Source organism: Leopardus geoffroyi, chromosome A2 (assembly GCF_018350155.1).
Source record: "Leopardus geoffroyi isolate Oge1 chromosome A2, O.geoffroyi_Oge1_pat1.0, whole genome shotgun sequence".
NCBI classification, from domain to species: Eukaryota; Metazoa; Chordata; class Mammalia; order Carnivora; family Felidae; genus Leopardus; species Leopardus geoffroyi.
Genome location: NC_059331.1, coordinates 12,374,210 through 12,394,564, shown reverse-complemented (window position 1 = coordinate 12,394,564; position 20,355 = coordinate 12,374,210). Strand labels below are relative to the sequence as shown.

The following is a 20,355-nucleotide window of genomic DNA, read 5'->3' as shown; positions in this document are numbered from 1 at the left end:
CCTCCTCTCTCTCTTGGGCAAGGCCCAGGCCAAGATGACTCCCCCCAGCAGGGGGCTCTGAACCCTGAACACCAGCTGTGAGGGCTGCCACTTCAGCTCCTTCTCTGGCCTCTGCCTATGTGGCCTTGGGGCAAACCATTTAATGTTTCTGAGGCTCAGTTTCTTTATTTGTGGCTTGGGGCTATGGGAACCATCTCTTGGTGGTGTCCCGAGAGGCTCAGCACATCCGTGGCAGGGACAGTGCCCAGCTTCTGTGTAGTCACCCAGATGACCATGAAGGACTGGGTACTGTTTGTTATAGGTGAGCAAAAGTGGGAGGGAGGTTGTCCATGCTGGAGGCCCTGCAGAAAGGGGAGAATAATCCTATCAGTGATAATAGACCTGCCTGTGGAGTTCAGCCAGGGAGGGGCTGGATCCCATTCAATCTGGTGAGCAGCCTTGCTAAACACATCAGCTGCTCAAGGTCTTTTGGTGTAATCTTCGTAAAGGTTATTTCTTAATCTTTGGACCTTAATAGAAACTGGAGGACCAAAGCATCAGCTGTTAAGTGTCCTCGCTCTCTGCTAGGTATTATCCCATTTCATAGATGAGCAAGGTTAAATAGCTAGTCACCTGGTCACTGCATAGCTGACCTCAAGAGCGTTTGCTTTCGTCATGAGACAGTATGGCGGGCGCTGCAGAGAGGAGAGGAGAGGAGAGGAGAGGAGAGGAGAGGAGAGGAGAGGAGAATCCCTGTGGAGGTCTTTGCTTCCTTCCAGAGCACTGTGTCCTGATGGAGATGGTCTCCGTCTGTGCTATCCAGTAAGGTAGCTGTGAGCCACATGGGGAATGTGAGTACCTAACATGTGGCTGGTAAGACCAAGGAACTGACTTTTAAATTTCCATTTAATTTTCATGCCCACCTGAGGACAGAGCACTTCTAGGGCCTCTCGGATTACTTGTGCTTTGGGTCAGGACTGGGGGCTGTTGCTGCCTTTTTCCACATGAGAGATGGGGGAGGAGTTTGCACCTGAGCTGGCATAGGGGCGCAGAATGGGGCTCCTGTCCCTTCCTGGCCATCCTCTTCTCTCAGCCCCCACCCAGGCACACAGCTTTGGTGTCTCTAATGTCTCTAGAGCCTCCGAGCTATATCTGCTCGCTCCATTCGTGAGGTCTCCTCTTAGGGAGAAGAAAGCCTTCTCATTTCTTAAGTCTGGGTTGATTAATGTTGTTAACTAAATAGATATCCTTGGAGCCTCCCACCTAAGTAAAGAGAGATGGGCAGATGGACAGACGGAATGAAGAACAGAAAGAGAAGTATTTTAGGAGTGCCTGGGTGGCTCAGTCGGTTAAGCATCTGACTTGGGCTCAGGTCAGGATCTCATGGTTCCTGAGTTTGAGCCCTGCATTGGGCTGTCTGCTGTCAGCACAAAGCCTGCTTTGGATCCACTGTATCCCTCTCTCTCTGCCCCTCCTCTGCTCACATTCTCTCTTTCTCAAAAATAAATAAAACACTTTTTTTAAAAAGTATTTAATATGCAAGGGTTTGAAGTTAGACCCTGTGAGAAATAAGCCCACTACCCCAATCAAAGGAGGGACACGGACTCAGAGCACAGGGAAGCTAGGGTTTAATCAACATTCTTGCAAGAACAGGTGTCTGATGGACAGGGGCACAGTTGGGGCAGTTACAGCAGGCAATTTATCTCCTAGTGTGCAAGTCCCTCCCCTGGTTCCTCATTGGCTGAATACTACAGAGGTTACAGCCTTACAGGTAGTTGCCTGTGTCCATGTAAGGGAAAAAAGTCTGATTGAGCACATGTGTGTTCCTTGAGGTAACACAGAGACTTCAGTTCTTTGGTGCATGCTCATTGCAAAGTCCACAAAAAATAAGCCCACAAAATGGGGAGGGAAAGAAGAACCAGGAAGTGAAGTGTTTAAGGGTTTGGGACTCAGTTGTCAGGGGGGCGTGGGGAGGGGGGTGGTTACATATTTCCGAAAGGTTGTAAACCTGCTGTTAACTAAACAGCACAGCTTTTATTTGGTATTTCTGAAAATGAATCATCTCACTTCTCACAGATCCAGATTCAAATCTCTATGGCTCTCTCTGAGATGTTTTTCATTGGACAAGTCACATCAGATATTTGCTGTCAATCTCAAATTAGCTGTTGTCTAAAAAGTGAGAACAAGATAAGCCCTACCATACTGAAGAGTACATAGAAGGCACTGAACCTGTACGTATAAGCCCCTTCCCACTTTCCTGGGAGTAGGGGCAGTTATTCCCCTGGATGATTTTGTAGATACTTAACTTTGGTTTTCACTGATGCTCTTCTTCCTCAACGATAGTCTTCCCTTTAGTGTGAGCAGTTACCAGACAACGTTGCATAATTTTACACATTTCTAAAAGCTCCCTGGGGGTGGGAAAAAGGAAGAAATAGGTTGTAGAACAAAATCTTAGACTGGTGGAACGGAAGGCGCACTTCTTTGGAAGAGGTGCTTGGGTTGGCACTCCCAGTCAGGATTAAAATCTGTCTGAACTTTTCTGAATCCCTTTCTTTGTACGGCATTTGCAGCTGAGGGTGATCAAACTATGAATTTGTGTGTGAACTCGCCTTTAGGAAGGAATGTCCTTTCTGTATGAAGATAGGGTATGCAGAATCAGTAGTCCCAAGAGCTCAGAGACATTAGCAGAGAGAGAGATGTTGATGTGATTAATAATCAGAAATTATACCTGGTACTCAAATGTGTGGGAAGAATGGCATTGTCAGGAAATCAAGGTTTAGCGTTAAAGCTACCCTGTTGCCATTTTGTATCTCCTAGTCTGTCTCCCACCCTACTCGCCTCATCCCACACCACCCTGCTGGCAGGGTCCAGGAGCTACTTCATACTTCACCCTTTTGGGAAGTATTTACATAGGGAGAGGCATAGCCACTGGTGTCCTTTGATCTAGTCATTTTACTCTTAGGAACTTACCAACAGATAGATACACGATGAATTTTAATAACACTGTTAATAGATATATTCACATGATTGTGATTGTTGATGTCATTAATTAAACGGCATGGGAGAAGCTTAGGAAACACAGTACACTGCAGAGTCGAGTGGCATAGGGCTGTGAAGAAGAGTCCTGAAGCCTCTGTAGAAAAATGGACAAGTCTTGCTATGATGAAGAAAAGGAGCATTTTTGTTAGCCAAGCCCAAGCAGAAAAGGCACAAAAACTAGAGCTTTGGATAAAATGAGAACCGCTTGTGTTGAGGCAGTAGGAGTATTTTGTTTTTGTTTTTCCTATGCTCTGTTGTCTTTATTTTTTTTAATGTTTATTTATTTTGAGAGAGAAAAAGAGCAAGCAGGGAGGGGGAGAGAGAGGCAGAGAGAATCCCAACTCAAGGCTCCATCCCACGAACCTGAGATCGTGACGTGAGCCAAAGTCGGATGTGCTTAACCAACTGAGCCAGCGTTGTCTTTTTAATTAAGCAGTAAAAAAAAATGAAAATAAAAGTAGACTGCTTTAGCCTGAAGAGCACTCAAGAACTACTGAGAGCAGTCAGATGTGGAGTGGATGCAGGGCCTGTGTGTACTGCAGCCAGTGGAGAGGAGGGACTGACTTCTCTTACATACCCAGGAGGTTCATAGCAGGGGCGTGCAATGCTTACTCTGGTCAGGGCCGCCAGTCCTGTTCTTGATGCTCTCAGAGGACTGGGGTCCAGCCCACCAGGACAAAGAGGACGTGCTTGGAGTCGTGGACTTTATTCATCACAGTCAGTGGAGTCATGCCTGTGGCTCTGTTAAACTCCTGGTGTGATTGTGCTTCCTGCTTTTTGCCACCTTACTATGTCTGGTCCATCTGTAAGTCCTAGTGGTTCTGCAGCCAAAATGTCTATTCTCTGTCTTTGGCGTATGCTTGGCCATCTGCCTGTTGGGGAACTTCCTTCTTGCGGCTTCCAAACCAATATCAGATCACACTACTCTGCCAGTTAAGATCCTGTGTTCTTAGAGTAGACATCCCACTCCTTATTTTCATGATCTACAGATGCTCTGTGACTCAGACCCTTTTTTCCTCAATGTATACTTTCCTCTCCCTCATTCATGACTGCCGAGGTCCTCTCCCCAGATCTGTGACCATCAGATTCCTTCAGGCCTCTCCTGGCTGCTCATTGTGAGAGTCCCATCCCCTCCCCGCTGTGTCACACTGCCTCCAGATGCTTTCATGTCATGGCACACATAGGAGATGCTGGTGTCCAGACAGGGCCCTGGGGAACTGCAAGTGGGACTGAAGGGAAAAACATGAGCATGACATTTCTTCAGTGTAATGATAAGAAAAATGGAGTATAAAATAAAGCATTAGGGAATGTGTTAAATAATGAACTTGTATTGACTTTCTAAGTAGTAGTATTAATCTTTGTAAAAGGGAGTGCCATGTCCATGAACCTCACTTTTATTAGGTTGGATTTTTTTGCTTGCCTTTGATAATCACTGTAGAGAAATTCTGTTTGCATGTGGAGGTGATGAAACTTACAGTCGTGTTTTAGTAAACATTTAGTAATTGACAAGAGCTGCTACATCTCATGAATCCAGGTTCTTCCCTCTTTTCCGTTTGTAGTGTTGAAATACAGTAATTATGCAAATGGATTTTAGTTTCATTCAAACTTTATTTCAAGTTCTTTGAAGTAACATACTCTAATTTACTGTGTGGTGTGCCAGTAAATGTTTGGCAACAAGCTTTTCTGGGAAAAAAATAGCATATACATACACACGTAAGTTTATACATTTTACTGATAATACAGGACAGATAGTATATAGTTTGCAAGTAATAAAATACACAGCCCTTTTTATTGTCAGTTCTGTGTACCAGTTGTTTCACAGATTGCTTTCCTTGATTTTTGCTGTACTTTTGTATCTGTAGTCAGCTTATGAGTGTAGTTCTGACATGAATGTCGATTGATAATTTTGTTTATATTAATGCTGAATCAGATAATAGTTTTCAAATACTGGAAGGATATTTCCTCATTTATTTTGTGCTATTCCTAATGTAATGGCTACAGGTATGACAGACTTAAATTTAATCTGCATTATTAACATTTTCTCCATCACTTTCTTAAGTCTAAACCCCAGGTGTTGGCAAACTATTTCTGTGAAGGGCCAGATGGTAAATATTGTGAGCCATGTAGTCTATCACAACTCTGCCTTTATTTATAGCACAGACGCAGCCACAGACAATATGAAAATGAATGAGTATAACTGTGTTCTAATAAAACTTTATTTACATGGCTAATTTTGTTATCTGAATTTATAGGTGATATGGAAAAAAGTACCTTATTTACAAAAACAGGCATTGGACTGGATATGCAGTCTCATAGGAGTTATGAGTTTGTAGACTCCTGGTCTAGAGGCCACCAACATGACAGTTAAGCCCTGATTTGTAGTATTTGCCAATTTCCATGGTATAAATACTTCCACTGTGGGTTGATTTCAGGCCACTAGCATGATGTCACCAAACGTGGAGCTGGGAAGAAATGCCTCAGTAGCACACCCATTTTCACCATGAAGATACAATAGTCATGAATAAACTCAAAAACTAAATAATAGCAATGTGGGAAAGTAAATGGGAAATGATGAGTTGCATTTCATCACCTCTGTTTTCTTTCTTTTTTTTTTTTTTTTTTCTTCAACGTTTATTTATTTTTGGGACAGACAGAGACAGAGCATGAACGGGGGAGGGGCAGAGAGAGAGGGAGACACAGAATCGGAAACAGGCTCCAGGCTCTGAGCCATCAGCCCAGAGCCCGACGCGGGGCTCGAACTCCCGGACCGCGAGATCGTGACCTGGCTGAAGTCGGACGCTTAACCGACTGCGCCACCCAGGCGCCCCTCTTTTTTTTTTTTTTTTTTTTAAAGAAATTTGATTTCTTTAAAAAAAATTTTAATGTTTATTTTTGAGAGAGAGGGTGAGTGGTAGAGGGGCAGAGAGAGAGGGAGACACAGAATCCAAAGCAGGCTCCAGGCTCCGAGCTGTCAGCACAGAGCCTGACATGGGGCTTGAACCCACAGACGGTGAGATCGTGACCTGAGCCGAAGTCGAACAGTCAACCGACTGAGCCACCCAGGTGCCCCTCATCACCTCTGTTTTCAGTATAACTTGTGAGTCTCTATCATTGCATTTTTTAACAGTGGCTGTGTTTTAACATCTGGTTCCCAAGACTCCTGAAAGTTCGCCACAGGCTCTCATGGGTTGGTGTGAGCTGCCTCCAGCATAGTCCTGGGTAGAGTCCCTCCTGCTAGCCAGTTAGGACCCTGGCTGCAGGGCACAGCAGCCCAAGAAGAGCAGAAGTATTGGTATGTGTGCAAATGGAGATCTGGGCTGCAAGCCACAGGCTCTTTGTCCAAGGTGGCATCACGGCCTTTGTAGCTGGCCGCCTGGACGGTTCTCTCGGTTCAGAGGCTGTGCCCAGAGCCCCTCAGGGGCATGTAGTGAGCCAGCTGCAGTGAAGGTAGGGAAAGGCCAGAACTCTGCTCCATATCCTTTGCTGTCCTGGTTCTCTGGGGCTGTGGTGCCCACCTACCTCTCCTGGCCCAGCAGTCAGAGGAAGCCTTCCTGTAACACGCTGCATGTTTGTTTTCTTCATAGCTTTCGGTACACTCACATTGTCGTGTTCGCCTGTCTATGGAAGCCCCACAGCTCTGTCCGCTCCCTAACTTCCTCCTCAGCACGTGCGCAATGCATTTTTATTTTCCCCGTAAATAGATAGCTGCTGAATGAGAGCTCGTGTCTGTTCTCTGCTGTCAGCAGCAGTTGGCAGTGTGCGGTCCAGATGGGTTTGGGCTCCCACGTCCAAGGTTTCCTGATGTTAGAGACACGCGTTCCTTTTCAGCGTGTGTGGGAAATGAGCAGCTCCATCTTCTGGCTACTTCCTCCTCCCAGAGCAAGGTGAGGTGCTAACCTCACCCCTGGGCCATACAAGTTGCTCTGGGTTTCAGCATAGCTAATGCCATGTTTGTTTCCACTCCCTCAAAAAAAGGAAAGAATGAAACCCAGACCCATTGCAATTTGCGTCAATTGTGTGGGCCTTGTTTACAGGGCCAGACAGCTTCGGAGAGTCCAGAGGCTCAATGGCCTGTCCCCTCCTGGCCACAGGGCCCAGTATCCCTGCTTTATGGAGAGTCACACTGCCGGGTCAGTGAGATGGGACTGGCCCAGCATGCAAACTAGTGTCATTCCTAATTAGATGAAGGTGTTTGTGCTTTTGGGGACCCAGCCCCAAAGCCATCACATCCCAGATCTTGTAGGGAGGAGGGAAATAGCATCCCCTGAGAAGCCAGTCCACTGCAGTCTCCAGACGTGCACACGCCCAGGCCTGTAAAGGCTGGTGATCTGCTAAGGGTCAGGTGCTGCCACCGGTTCACTCTGTCAAGCTGCCTGGCAGACCAGTGATCTGATGCCCATCTCCTTGCGGGGAGGCAGAAGTGAAGAAGTATGTGTGTGAGTGAGGTGAGTGAGGAAGGAGGAGATCTGGCCCCACTGAGTGACAGATTTGCTAAGAGTTGGCGGAGAAGACCAATGTGACAAGGTGCTTTGTTACTAAGAGCTCCGTGAAGCCTTCCGCTGTTTCCTTCCTAGGGCCTTGCGTTTGCAGGATGAGCCCCTTAGCTCCTTCCCTCCCAGCGCTGCGGAATCTGGGCTGGTTCTCTTCTCCCTGGGAATCTTCCACCTGACCCCTTCCCCTGTCTAACCGTGTCTCCCTGCCCACCTCTCCTCTGAGCCTCTCACTTTTCCGGTAGTGCCCACCGGCACCAGCACGGAGACCCCACTCCTGGAGTGCCTCGGCAGCTTGGAGGTGCCACCTCCTGGTCGGGGTGCCCTGTGCCAGTCCCTTCTGCTGCTGCTCTCACTGGACTGCACAGGGGAGCTGGCAGAGGCCAGTGGGGTTTCCCGTGCCGCCTCCTCTGGAGGTGTTCAGGAGGCCTGGCTGTGATTCCTTCCCTGTACCCATGGCCAAGGCGACTATACTTCTCAACCTCCAGACCAGGACACTTTGAGAGTGAACGAGGCACTATTAAAAGTTACACAAGACAACAGGTGTTAAATGTGCATTCTGGCAAACCAGGTCTCAGGTCACCTTCCACACCCCACTGTCTCTGTTTGAAAGCTGACGTCCCTGTTTGCAGTCCCTGTAGATCCAGAATGTCCCCTCTGCAGAACAGCCTCTGGCAACTTACGATGCCCCCCCTCCGCCCGCCCCCCCCCCCCCCCCAAACCTTGGCGCCCTCTCCAGCCTGCACATCCAGGTGTGGCCTGCACTCCTGGGCCCTCCTTTGCCCTGTTCTCTCCCTCTCCTTTTCACTGATCTGTCCGTACGACAAACAATAAATACATTCTTCTTTTAAGATGTAAGTGTTTGAGCTACAGCGAAGGCCCCTTTGGCCTCTGTCACTGATGCAGTTTTCCTCTGTCACTCTGGAGGGAACCACTCTCGAGTCTGGAGTACGTCTTCTTTGTGTGTAAAGACACATCCTAGAACACTGTGCATGACTTTTAAATAAATTCTGGCACACAAGTCTGTCATTTTGAAGCCAGCTCATTTCCCTCAGCATGTCCTGGCTCTGTCTTTGTTACATATGAGTAGAATTTATTCCTTTAACTGCGGCATAATATTCTGTGATAGTATCTCTTTCATTGTCATGGAGCTGACTCCCAGAGTTTTTATTAATAAAACAGTGCTTTTTGAATATTTGTGTGCATGTCTCCACTAGGTCTGTCAGCCAGTAAAAGTGTGGAGTGCTGCTTGGGGCACCTGGGTGGCTCAGTCTGTTAAGTGTCCACCTTTGGCTCAGGTCATGATCTCGTGGTCTGTGAGTTCGAGCCCCGCGTCGGGCTCTGTGCTGACAGATCAGAGCCTGGAGCCTGCTTCGGATTCTGTGTCTTCCTTTCTCTCTGCCCCTCCCCACTCACGCTCTGTCTCTCTCAAAAATAAATAAACATTAAAAAAAAAAAAAAGTGTGGAGTGCTGATTTTCACAGTGGCAGATATGGAGAGGCAACTTCTATGGGTACCCCCTATGGGCAGGGCAGGGCAGGGCAGGCAGCCTCCTGCATAGCCCTGCTCAGATCTGTGCTGGAAGGATGGGGAACAGGGAGAGACAGCTTCCTGTGCAACCACAGGTCCCTGTGAGCACCGTTTGGAGCCTCACTGGGCCAGAGACCTTCCCATTCCTCCCCCCACTTTCTCTCAAGCAGAGGTTAGGTGTGAGAGGGCAAGTGCGGATGGAGCTGGCATTGGCTCCAGGAGGCCTGCGGGGCTGAGTCAGGGGGGCATGTCTGTCCCTAACACACAGAAGCAGCCAGTGTTAGAGTCCTGCTGTTTATCCACGGGAAGACCGCTGGGCTCCGTTACCTGGCTGTCTTGCGGCTCCCGTCCAATGTCACTTTGGCGATCAGAAAAGCTCTTGAGCACTTGAGCACATCTGCTTTAGCGGTAGCCCGTGGAGGCGATGATTGCAGCGTTTCCCATTGCACAGATCGGGACCCCTGGCTGGCTAGCACTTGACCGTGTGCGGGGCAGATTCTCACCCAATCCCACGGGAGAGGCATTGCCATCCTTAGAGACACAGCAAGGGTCCAGACAGGTGACTTGCTAATGACCTTAGAGTGGAAGGTTCTGGTTCCATGCCCCACCCCTTCACTCCTTTGGCTGCCTCATCCAATTGCATATGCAGTGCTTGTCAGCCACAGTGATGTGTGAGCATCACCTGGGTGACAGGGTGCAGTGGCTCTGTGCAGAAGAGCAGAGGCATGCCGGTGGAGGGAAGGGCTGAGGCTTCTCCCACTGGGGTCCCAAGTGGTTTCTGAATGGAGTGTGGAAAGGTTGCCTGCGGAGCTGGGGGTGGGGGAGCTAGAGCTGGGAGATGTGGCGTTCAGGTGTGCCAGCTGCTGCCACAGCCCCGGTGGGGGCAGGGAAGCTGGGGATGCCAGGCTTGGGATCTGTTCAGACATGCTTGAGGGGAGGGCATGGCTGGGGACAGCATCTGGTCCCCGATGGCGTGCTGGGTGTGAGGGAGACCGTGTGCTTCTGCCCACCTCTGAACACTCAGGGTACGAGGACTGAGGAGTGAGGTGTCCCTGTCAGTCACATTTTAATGTCTCTGGGGCCAGGCCTCGTCTTCCATTTGGCACCATTTGTCTCTTAGTGGTTGGTGACACGTTGGTGCATCTCAGGATGGGTGAATCATGGTGGTCCGTGGGAAGTTCACGCTCAGGACCTCGGGAAGCGAGCGAGCTAGGAGACACACGTGGTGGCTCCCTGGCATCCAGCTGCAGGCCATCCCCTCCTGCCCACGTCCCTCTCCTCAGCCAGGGCCTGAGCCCCTGGGTCCTCCCTGCCTCCGTGTCCCCCTTTGTCTCATATCCACGCCGTCCTGCTTGTCACCATCTCACTCTGTGGGGCTGGCCAGGCCCGCAGATTTTCTCTCTGCCTCAGCTGTGAGTTCTCCACCAGGCAGCTGTGTCCAAAAATCTGTAGTCTGATCTGACCATGTAACTCCTTGCTCTGAGCATGGCCTGGGGTCCACTGTGTGACCTGCCCCTCCCCCGCCCCCCCGCCCAGTGTTCTCTGTACCTGTGCTCCTGTGTGCTGCTGACCCTTTGCTCTCAGCCTGCCGAGTTCTCACCTTTCTGGGCTGGTCTACGGACTCCTGTGTACCCTGAAGGTCTCCTCAGAAACACCCTCCATCCTGCCCCTTGAAGGCCTCAGAAGACCCTGCACGTCCCACAGCCCCGTCCGCCTGCCTGCCTGCCCAGCCACACCGGGAGCGCCTTCAAGGCCACGGCTGTGCTTTATCTGTGTATTTCTGTGAGAGGCAGTGGAGCATGTGGTGAAGAGCCAGGTTTTGGTTGCCAGGCTGCCTGGGCCCCAAACCCAGCTGTGTGACCTCAGGCAGAGTAGGTGACCTCATTGTGCCTTAACTTCCTCCCTGTAAAAAGGGGCAGATGGAGGCTGACCCCCTTGGACTATAATTTATAGAGCTGTGTGTAAGAATTTATTCTCTTTCTTTTTTCTGGTGTGTGTGTGTGTGTGTGTGTAGAAAGAAAGAATTTTTTAATAGAGTAGTGCCTGATTGGCCTTACTGAGGCTGTAAAGAACCCAGTTCTTCATAGTGCATCTTCCAGGCAAAGCTCCCACAACAAGCAGTGCCTGCAGGCTTATCACTGGGAGTGACAGACTGGGGGGGGGGGGGGGGTGGCGGACCCAGAGACCTCCTCCTGCTTGACGCGGGGGCAGTATCAGAGTTGCAGTGAGAAGACAGCCTTGGAAGAAAGGAGCCTGAGGTGCTGATCGGGGCTTAGAAAGCAGGGCTGCGACGTTATGACAGGGCCTCTGGGTCAGGGTGGGGGGAGGGAGGTGCATGTGTGGTTTTGTGTGTTTGTGTGTTTTAGAGTCTTCGTCAGACCGTCAGACATGGGCTCCCTTTGGGTGTTGTTGGCAGACATACAGTTAGAGGAACTCAGGGGAGGGGGGAGATTGCTGCGTATTACTGAAGAGGATGGGCTGGGCTCCCCCTGCACCCCAGTGCTCAGCGGTTTACCTACCCAGATTAAAAAAGATTCTGAGTCCAGATCCAACTTCAGGAGCAAAGGGCCTTGGTCGGTGATCAGTGAAGGGGAAGCGGGGTTTATCTCCCTATTCTTTTACTCACCCTGGTGGGAACCCAGTGTTACGCCAAGAGGGAGGCAGAGGCAGAGCCCGTGCCCCTGTGGCAAGTGGCGGTTAGTGCCTTTTGGTGGAAAGACTTCTGCGTGGGGTCCCAGGGCACAGACGAGACCCAGAGCGGCTGGCCCTGCCCCACAGCAGGGTGCTACAGCAGAACCCCAGTTCTAGCCCAAGGCTGGTGCGGGTGGGGGAGGCAGTACCAGTAGCATGTGGAGGGGCTTTGGGAACCCCAGCCCAACTCAGCCCCCTCCACCGCACATCCCCAGAGCACCCCAAATTCGACGAGACAGGCTGAGCTTGGAGCTCCTCCCAAACCAATGTCTGGCACAGCAGGCCTCTGCCTGCCTCTTCCTTTTTGCCTCACAGTCCCCCTGTACCTCCCCCTTCATGTCTATGCATGCCTGTGGCTCTGTACCCCCATTCTCCCCTCCCTGCAGTGCCTTCACTGGAGCCCTGCTGGTACACTCGCCTGTCTCCATCACCAGGATGGGACTCTCAACGCGGGCTTGAGGACAGTCCCCACCCCACCCCCACACAGAATTTGGCATATAGCAGGCACTGAGCGGGGATCACATGAATGCCTGCCACCCCGAGAGGAGGCCCCAACCCAAGTCTTAGAGAAGCAGGGAGAAGTGAGAAGATCCCTTGGTCAGGAGTTTGTAGCAGTGTGTGAGTGGTTTTTTTTCTGGCTCCTCTCACCTTACTGTGGGGTTCAGGGGCAGAAAAAGTAGTGTTTAGTACTTTAGTGTTTCGTTGAAACGTGGTCCTGCTCTCCCCTCCCGTCGCTGCTGCAGTCCCACTCTTCTGCTTCGGGCAGGGCCCGCACACACCTTGCATCATATCTGTGGTCTTTTTGTGAGATGTGTGGCATCTGTTTTGGAGGGGCAGAGACTCCAGCCCGTCGGTGAGTTGAAGAGGCTGCCAGTAAATAAAGCAAAGGCTCTGGGCGGGGGGATCAGTGTTGCCCACCGTGGAAAAAGGCTTTGTGGGTTTGGAGGTGAACATGTTTTATTTTCACAGCTGTGCATCTATTGTAATGGCACTAGAAAAAATATAACTCGTTGCCCAAAGGCCAGTTACTATTGCTTAGGACAAGAGTAAAGTGGGGAAAATGTGAAGGACACGTCTTCAGGTGCCCTAGGAGCCCTGGCCTGACTAGCAGTCTCTCTACAAGGCTTCTTCCTGCTTCAGGGTCCAGGGGAGCGCCGACCCCCTCCAGGAGCTTTCTGGGGATGTGTGTGGGGCTCTGGAGGTTTGAGTGGGACCTGGGATTTGGTATCAGTTGTTTTCCCGGTCCGTGTACTGTATTTTTTATTACTTCTGTTTTGTTTATTGTAGTCATTACTTCTATTCATTAACAGTGTCTGAGTTTCCAGCTTCTGCTGAACTTACTATATCTAATATGTCTGTCATCTTAGCACATTTTCTCCCTTAGAGTTAGTCCTAATGCTTATTACAGATGATCAGTGTAGCGTGGCAGGCCTGATAGCGCTGGTGTCGGAAGTGAGGTTGTCTTCATCATTGGTGCTGCAGGTGACCTGGGAGCTGTGGACCGTGGGGTCACAGGGTAGCAGGGTGGCAAGGTAGGGGCCCAGGTCTGGAATATCCCAGGAGACTGGGACCGTGCAGCTTGCACAGTTTAGCAGTCATCACAGGGTATGCAGAGGATGTTAATTGTTGATGTGACTTCTCAATGGTAACACATTTTGTGAATTCTACTTGCTGTGTTGGGGGAGAGAAAAAACAGGGTTATGGTGCAGGGTGTGCTATCAGCAGGTGCTGCTGAGGTAATGAAGACTATGAGGCAGGCTGGGTCCCCTCACCTTTGTGTCCCCAGAACCCACATGGGACCTGGATCAAAGGGATGGTTTGTGTTTGGACTGGCCTGGGGCTGGGACGGGCCTGGGCTCTGGGAGCCCCAAGGAGGCAGCTTAAAAAGAGCCTGAGAAAGTGGCCATGCAATGATGCTGCAAGACTATGGGACGGATAGTGGCTGCAAGGCACCGAGTCGCCCACATGGTTGGGTACTTCTGTGTGCAAGTGGGAACTGGAGAGGACAGACTCGGGGAAGGCAGTTTCAGTGTCCTTTCTCCAGCGTTTTCCAGTGGCAGTTTTTGAAAATGAGCTTGTTCTAATGCTTGCCTATGCGTGCTTGTCCTAGCTGGTTGCTTCCAGTTTCTCATCATAAATGTATGGGCATTAAACAACAAGGGAAGTCAGCTTCCTGCTTGCAAAGAAATAGATTGCCACAATGGACTTTTAAAAGTGGAAATGTTGGAGAATTTGTTACACCGGGATATAGTATGTAGGGTAGCAGCACCAGAGCCCTTAGATTTGGAGTCGGACAGGTGTGGGTTCAGATCTTGCCTCACCTGGTCTGGCCTTGGGTGAGGGTCTCTGTCTCTTCATCTGTGAAAAGAGAATTAAACTTGCCTTTGAGGTTGCTTTGAATAGAGATTGTGTTTGTAAGCCAGTAGTGCTGGGCACAGAGTTGGGAACAGCGGCTGGGGTTGTCATCCCAGGCTGTGGCTCACCCACTGTACGTAGGTCCTAAAAATACCCAGAGCTCCTGGAGAAAGAGCCAGACACTTCATTGTCCAGGTGATGCCTGATGGAGTGCTCAGGGGCTCATGCTTGCCATCCTCATGGGCCCGGGGGTATTTGTTACCTCTGACGTCCCCATTACGTGAGCACGAACGGGCCATCCTCTTGTTGCGTGGTTTACAGGATGCAGACTGCGTGGTGGGGTTGCTGTCCTCTTGTGGAGTTTGAATCTGCATTGCCTTAGGTTGGCCCAGTTTATGGCTAGTTTTCAGGTTTGGGGTTGTAGTGTGCTGTGCCACATAGCGGTCACCGGCTGAGAGGTGGGCAGACGGGAAGGGACAACAAGCTGTCATCCCCCATTCAGGGCCTCACTTTGCCCAAGACACCCAGATGAGTCTCTAGAGATCCCACCCCAGATCCTGCTACCCCCGTTCCTTTTTGGAGGGGTGCAAGAGAGTGATGGCAGGTGGCTAGATCTGCTCCAGTTACTTCCATTTCAAGCCTCCTGGCCAGCCCACATTCCAGGAATATCCCCAGCCCTTTGCCGTTGTGTCCATGCAGGTGTGTCATAGCCCCACTAGGTAGGGTGACGGTCTCACTGATAATGTGCCTGTCTCCCCAGCAGCCGAGCAGTGGGTGGGCGGACCCCAGTTCTTCTCTCTGTATGTCTGTGCAAGGAGGTGGGTTCAGTGCCAAACCTGGAGGATTGTCTGTCCTGGGTCCCCTTTCCTTCCCCTGCTGGCACCCCTATCTGGAGACACACTGCCATACTTGTGCAGAGTCGATGGATAGATGACAAGAGTAGGATAGCAGCCCTGACAACCTGTGTGCAGCTTTGCCCGGCAGGGACACTTTGCTTCGGGCCCACCTCTAGTGGGCCTCTAGCAAAGGGGTCACTGCATTGTATAAGCCGAGAATCAAAAACAGTTGCGGCGGTACTCGTTGCCATTAAAGTATTTGGACCCTTGGAGCAAATTTTAACACCTGGGGGTTTATTCCTAAGGAAAAAAAAAAATGAGAGAAGGAAGTTGTATGTTTGAAGATGTTCATTGCAACATTGGTTGCAATCAGAGAACCTGGAAGGAGATGGAATGTCTAGCAGTTGGAGAAGGTCAGGGAAATTATGAGGCATTGATGAAATATTTAGCTGTTAAACATGATCATTATGAAGATTATGTAGCAATAAGAGGAAGTGAGAGTTAAATGAAAAGAGAAAATAGCATCTGTAATGCAATTTCAACTATGTAATTGTCACTGTTTCTGGACAAGTGCCAGAAAGTCACCCACAGAAACGTTGCCATGGCTCTCAGGTCAGCGGGAATGCAAGGGGCTCAGGGGAGACAGTGCTGCAGAGTTTGGCCTTTGGGGTCAGACCTGAGCCATGATGTTGGTATCTATCTCTCGGGCTTTTGGGAGTTCGACAGGGCACACATGTGACAAAGATGGTGGCCCAGAAGATGCTCTCAGAGGAGGGGAAAACCAAAGGGACTGAGGAGACTCAGGGCATAAAAAGTTATGGAGCCATGGGGCGCCTGGGTGTCTCAGTTGGTAAAGCGTCCAACTTCAGCTCAGGTCGTGATCTCACGGTTTGGGAGTTCAAGCCCCATGTCGGGCTCTGTCCTGACAGCTCAGAGCCTGGAACCTGCTTCAGATTCTGTATCTCACCCCCTCTCTCGGCCCCTCCCATGCTCATGCTCTGTCTCTGTCTCTCTATAATAAATAAATGTTAAAAAAATTTTAAAAAGTTACGGAGCCATATGCAGGCACACTCAGACAAAGCACCTGACACAGTTGGCTAAAGAGGTGGGCTCAGGCCCACCATATTTGGGGGTTGAAATTTGAGTGTAAAGACCACACGCTTAAGGGGTTAGTGCGGGTGGGTTTATTTGGAGGCGCAGTGCCTGCCAGAGGGGAGGGTAAGGGGGGCTAGCGGGCGTTGGGCTTGCCTCTTTCCAGGGGTGCCCCTGCTCCCAGCACACAAGCCTTGCAGGAGCAGGGTCCAACAAGTGGGGGCGGGGGGTGCCCAGTGGCCCGTGGATACCCCGAGTGCCTCTGAGATGCGGAAGAAGAGCCTCCAGGTGGGCGGTTGGAGTGTGGATGGAACACCGGGGCTTGCAATGCAGATACGAAGCGCGTAAGGTGGGACCGTGCAGGAAGTCCAGGAAGCTCCGAGATGAGACGTGGAGACAGAAGGAAAGGATGTGGGGCTGGGGCTTGAGGAGTTCTGGGTGGAGGGAGATGAGGCCGCAAGGCGGGTGCCGGACGAGCTGTGAAGAGAGAGCAGGGGAGGCAGAGCAGGCAGCCCCTCTTCAGCTCTGCTGACGGGTTGCCCAGGCAAAGCTGTTTGGGTGCTCGTTTGGGTGCTCGGTGTGGTGGCAGGTAAGCTCCTCTGTGGTGTTACCATAGGTTGCAGTCAAATCCCTCCTTCTCTCTCTTCCCCTAATTGCGCTCCTGCATTTTTTTTGCTGTGGCCGACGTGTTTGGTTACCCAACTGTATGGTGAGGATGAAAAGGGGAAAAAACAGGCTCAAGAAAATACGTCAGAAAGTAGGTTTAAAATATTGAGGAAGTGATGTTAGCAAATGATACGTAAAAGGAAATACGGTGCATAGTGAAATCCTCTTTGTTCCCAGTGCCCCTCAGTGTTCTTTGCCTGCGTGCACTTAAGACCAGGAAAAGCCGCTGCAGGGCTTGTCCCGGAGTCCAGCCGGGACCCTGCTGTCCTTGGACCTTGGTAAAGGGGACCACGGGACTCGCTGCGGGCTCTGTCTTCCGCCCGTCAGCCATGGGGTGGGCTCCTGGCCTCAGGGTCAGCTTGGCTGCTGCTTCCCCTCTTGTGAGATGCAGGTAGTTTGGAGCAAGACAGGAAGTGCTGCGGGAGTCCGCGCCGGCCCAGTGAGGCCTCCAGCAGCAGCGAAGGCCGGCAGGAAGCAGTTGATTTGGCTCTTGGTGGCATGTGGCCTCGGGAGCTGTCGTGACCCTCCACTGTGCCCTCATCCTTTACCAGCAACCTCCCACTCATCCGCCATGGCAAGCAGTGCCGCCACCCAGCAGATAATGCTGTCACCGCTGTCACCAAGCCACCGTGGTGGATTGTGATGTTTGGTTTCTCTGTTCCTTTTATGTCTGGCTTTGCAGAAACCTCACACGGCTTCTTCTCCTTCCTTATGTAACCCTTTGGAATAATTCCAGGGTTGCCAAGAAGGTAAGTTGGAGAAAATATTTGTGGTTGTGGTAACTTCCAGGCCACTGTATTGAAAACGAAAGATTCTCCCCAAAGCCCTTGAGTCCTGCTGAGCAAATACGCTCGCCTGGAGGAGCAACAAAGTCTGTGCCGCCACAGCCTCAGGGGACGGGGAATAGCCAGCCTCCTCCTGCTCTGGCCTTGGCTTTCCCTCTGCCTCCACTCCCCCCACCCCCCCCACCCCCCCACCCCCCAGGCAGTGGTGCCTTTTGCCTTGTGGCAGGGGACTTGTGCTTTTCTCCTTGCGGGAGCCTGGCGGTAGGTGGAGTGTGGATGGGTGGGCATCTGTGGTAGAGGCAGCACCAGCTTGGTGCAGGCTGACCGGTCAAGTCCTGGGCGAGGTTCAGCTGAGTGTGAGGCGTGTGAGTTTTTATTTTAGTTGACTTAATGTTTTCAGAACTGAGGGTTTGGTGATGTTCTCACAGCTGCTACCTTTTGAGCCAGGTATGTTCCTCCAAGGCAGTGGTATGTAAAGCAGTTGACTGGAACCTGGGAAGTATCCTCTCCCCTTGCAAAATGTCACTGGTGTTGTAATCGGTCATTGGCCCAGCCCACAGAAGCTACTTGGTCCTTGTTGGAGCTGAAGCAGAATTCTTTCAGAAACCCTGGGTGACGGTGCTTCCTACTGTTTGCCTGCTGCCCCTTCTTTTCACCCTTCTTGTTGCTGCTGAGCCCCAGGTCACACTTGACGGTGCTAACTAAGGGTCTAGCTCAGCTGTCTGGAGGGAGAGTCAGGATTCCAGACAGATTTGGTCACAGGAGCTTAGTTCCCATTGGAGAAAACCATGCAGAGGTGGGAGGGAAAAGAAACCTCAGACACATAGAGGCTATTTTCTTGTCAGGAGGATGGATACCAGTCGTTGCTCACGCCACTGTTTAGGGAAGAACAGACGGACTGTCGTTCGCCTAAGATTTTCTGTAGATGTTGGGGCGGCTGGGTGGCTCAGTCGGTTGAGCGTCCGACTTCGGCTCGGGTCATGATCTCACGGTCCGTGGGTTCGGGCCCCGTGTCGGGCTCTGTGCCTACAGCTCGGAGCCTGGAGCCTGCTTCCGAGTCTGTGTCTCCATCTCTCTCTGCCCCGCCCCCACACGCACTCTGTCTCTCAAAAATAAAGAAAACTAATAAAAAAAAAATTAAAAAAAAAAAAAAAAAGATTTTCTGTAGATGTTTGTGGCCATGGCCTTTCTTCCATATGAGCATGGGAAGGCGGCCCCCTCCCTTGGGTCTCCGGTGGAAGAATGGCAAAACCGTGAGGACAGGCTGAGGAGGGCACATGTCCTTAAGTTCAGCCTTTGGTGGCTGCTAAGCCTTTGATTTCACAACCTATGAGACGCTGTCACCGAGCTTCAGCCATAGTGTGTCCCCCTGAGGGCTGGGGTCCTGTTCTAAGCCACAGATCACCTATTTTAAGCCACAGTTCAGATTCACAGTCTGTTGGATGCACAGGTGTTTGTAGGGGCCTGTAGAATGTCCCCGAAAGAAAAGCTGATGTTTATTGGTGCCTCCTGGAGCCTTGTTACATGCAACATCGAATTTGTTGTCTTCATGATACCGGTGGGATGACCAGGCGTGAGCCTCTTCATTTTAGTGAGGGGAGAAGGAACTTGCAGCTCCGCCTTCCACCCCCAGAGAGGTCTGGGGGGGCTGATGCCTCCCCTGCAACAAAAAAGTGTTCTTGCTCTTTGCCTACTGCCCCTTCTTTTCACCCATCTTGTTGCATGCGTCATCTCTCTCCACAGTTGTTCTACAGCTTTATTGAAGTAGAATTGACCTATAGTAAACCGCACGTTGAAAGTGTGTGATTTGATATATTTTGACCTATATACCTCTGAGAAACTATCACCACAATCAGGGTAATAAACATATCCATCATTTCCAGAAGTTTCTTTTTGCACCTTTGTAATCTTCCCTCTAGTCTATCTCAGTCCCAGGCAACTGCTGATCTGCTTTCTGTCACTGTAGAATTTGCTTGCCTTTCCTAGAATTTTGTGAAATCATGCACTATGTGCTGTTTTTTGTTTTATTTTGGTCTGGGTTCTTCTTTCATTCAGCATATTTTCAGATTCATGCATCTGAAAACTCTATGTCAAGAGTTCATTCTTTTTTGTTGCTTTTTGAATGCTGAGCAAGATCTGTTACTTCATCCTATGGATATAGTACAGTTCACTTACCTACCCCCTGTGTTGATGGACTTCCGGGTTAAGAATCTGCCCACATGTCTTCCGAGGTGATTATACCACACGATAACTTCCAGCAGTGTATGAGAATTCCTGTCACTTCACATCTTGGCCAGCACTTGGTGTGGTCAGTCTTTTTCACGTTAGCTCTTCTAATAGTTTTGTAGTGATGGTTTTAAGCATTTTCCTAATGACTAATAATGCTGAGCATCTCTTCATGTGTTTATTTCCCATGCATGTCTTTTCTATGAAAGATTTGAATATTCAAACCACTTTTCCTTTTTTTTTTTTTTTTTTTTGGAATTGGGTTCTTTGCCTACTCATTGAGTTGAAAGAGGTTTTTTTAAATGTATTCTAGATGCAAGTCCATTCTTAGATATGTGATTCATATATATTTTCAACCTGTCTGTGGCTTGCCCCCCCCCCCCTTTTTTTCATAATAGTGTCACGTTTTGAAGAGCAAAGATTTTCAGTTTTGATGAAATCCACTTTATGTTTTCTCTAAATTTTATGCTTTTTCTGTCATATTTTTAGTCGTTCCCAAGCCCAAGTTCACTAAGATTTTCTTCCCGTGTTTTCTTCTAGATGTTCTATAGTTTTAACCCTTACATTTAGGTTTATGATCTATCTTGTGTTAATGTTTGTATATCTTGTGAGGTAGAGGTCAAGGATTTTTTACTTGTTGTTTGCATATGGCTATCCAATTATTCT

The 20,355-nt window shown here is 50.1% G+C and overlaps 1 protein-coding gene across 4 annotated transcripts in view; it reads left to right on the top strand.

Moving 5' to 3' along the window:
- Window positions 1-20,355, top strand: part of MED26 (mediator complex subunit 26) — a 53,675-nt gene that overhangs the window by 13,353 nt on the left and 19,967 nt on the right. Inside the window, exon 1 of one of the 4 annotated variants that reach the window (XM_045492439.1) lies at window positions 16,209-17,427. The exons of the other annotated variants lie outside the window; for them this stretch is intronic. The gene's annotated coding sequence lies outside the window, so the exon portion shown is untranslated. Of the gene's footprint in view, window positions 1-16,208; window positions 17,428-20,355 lie in introns of those variants that run through there. 4 annotated transcript variants of the gene reach the window in all.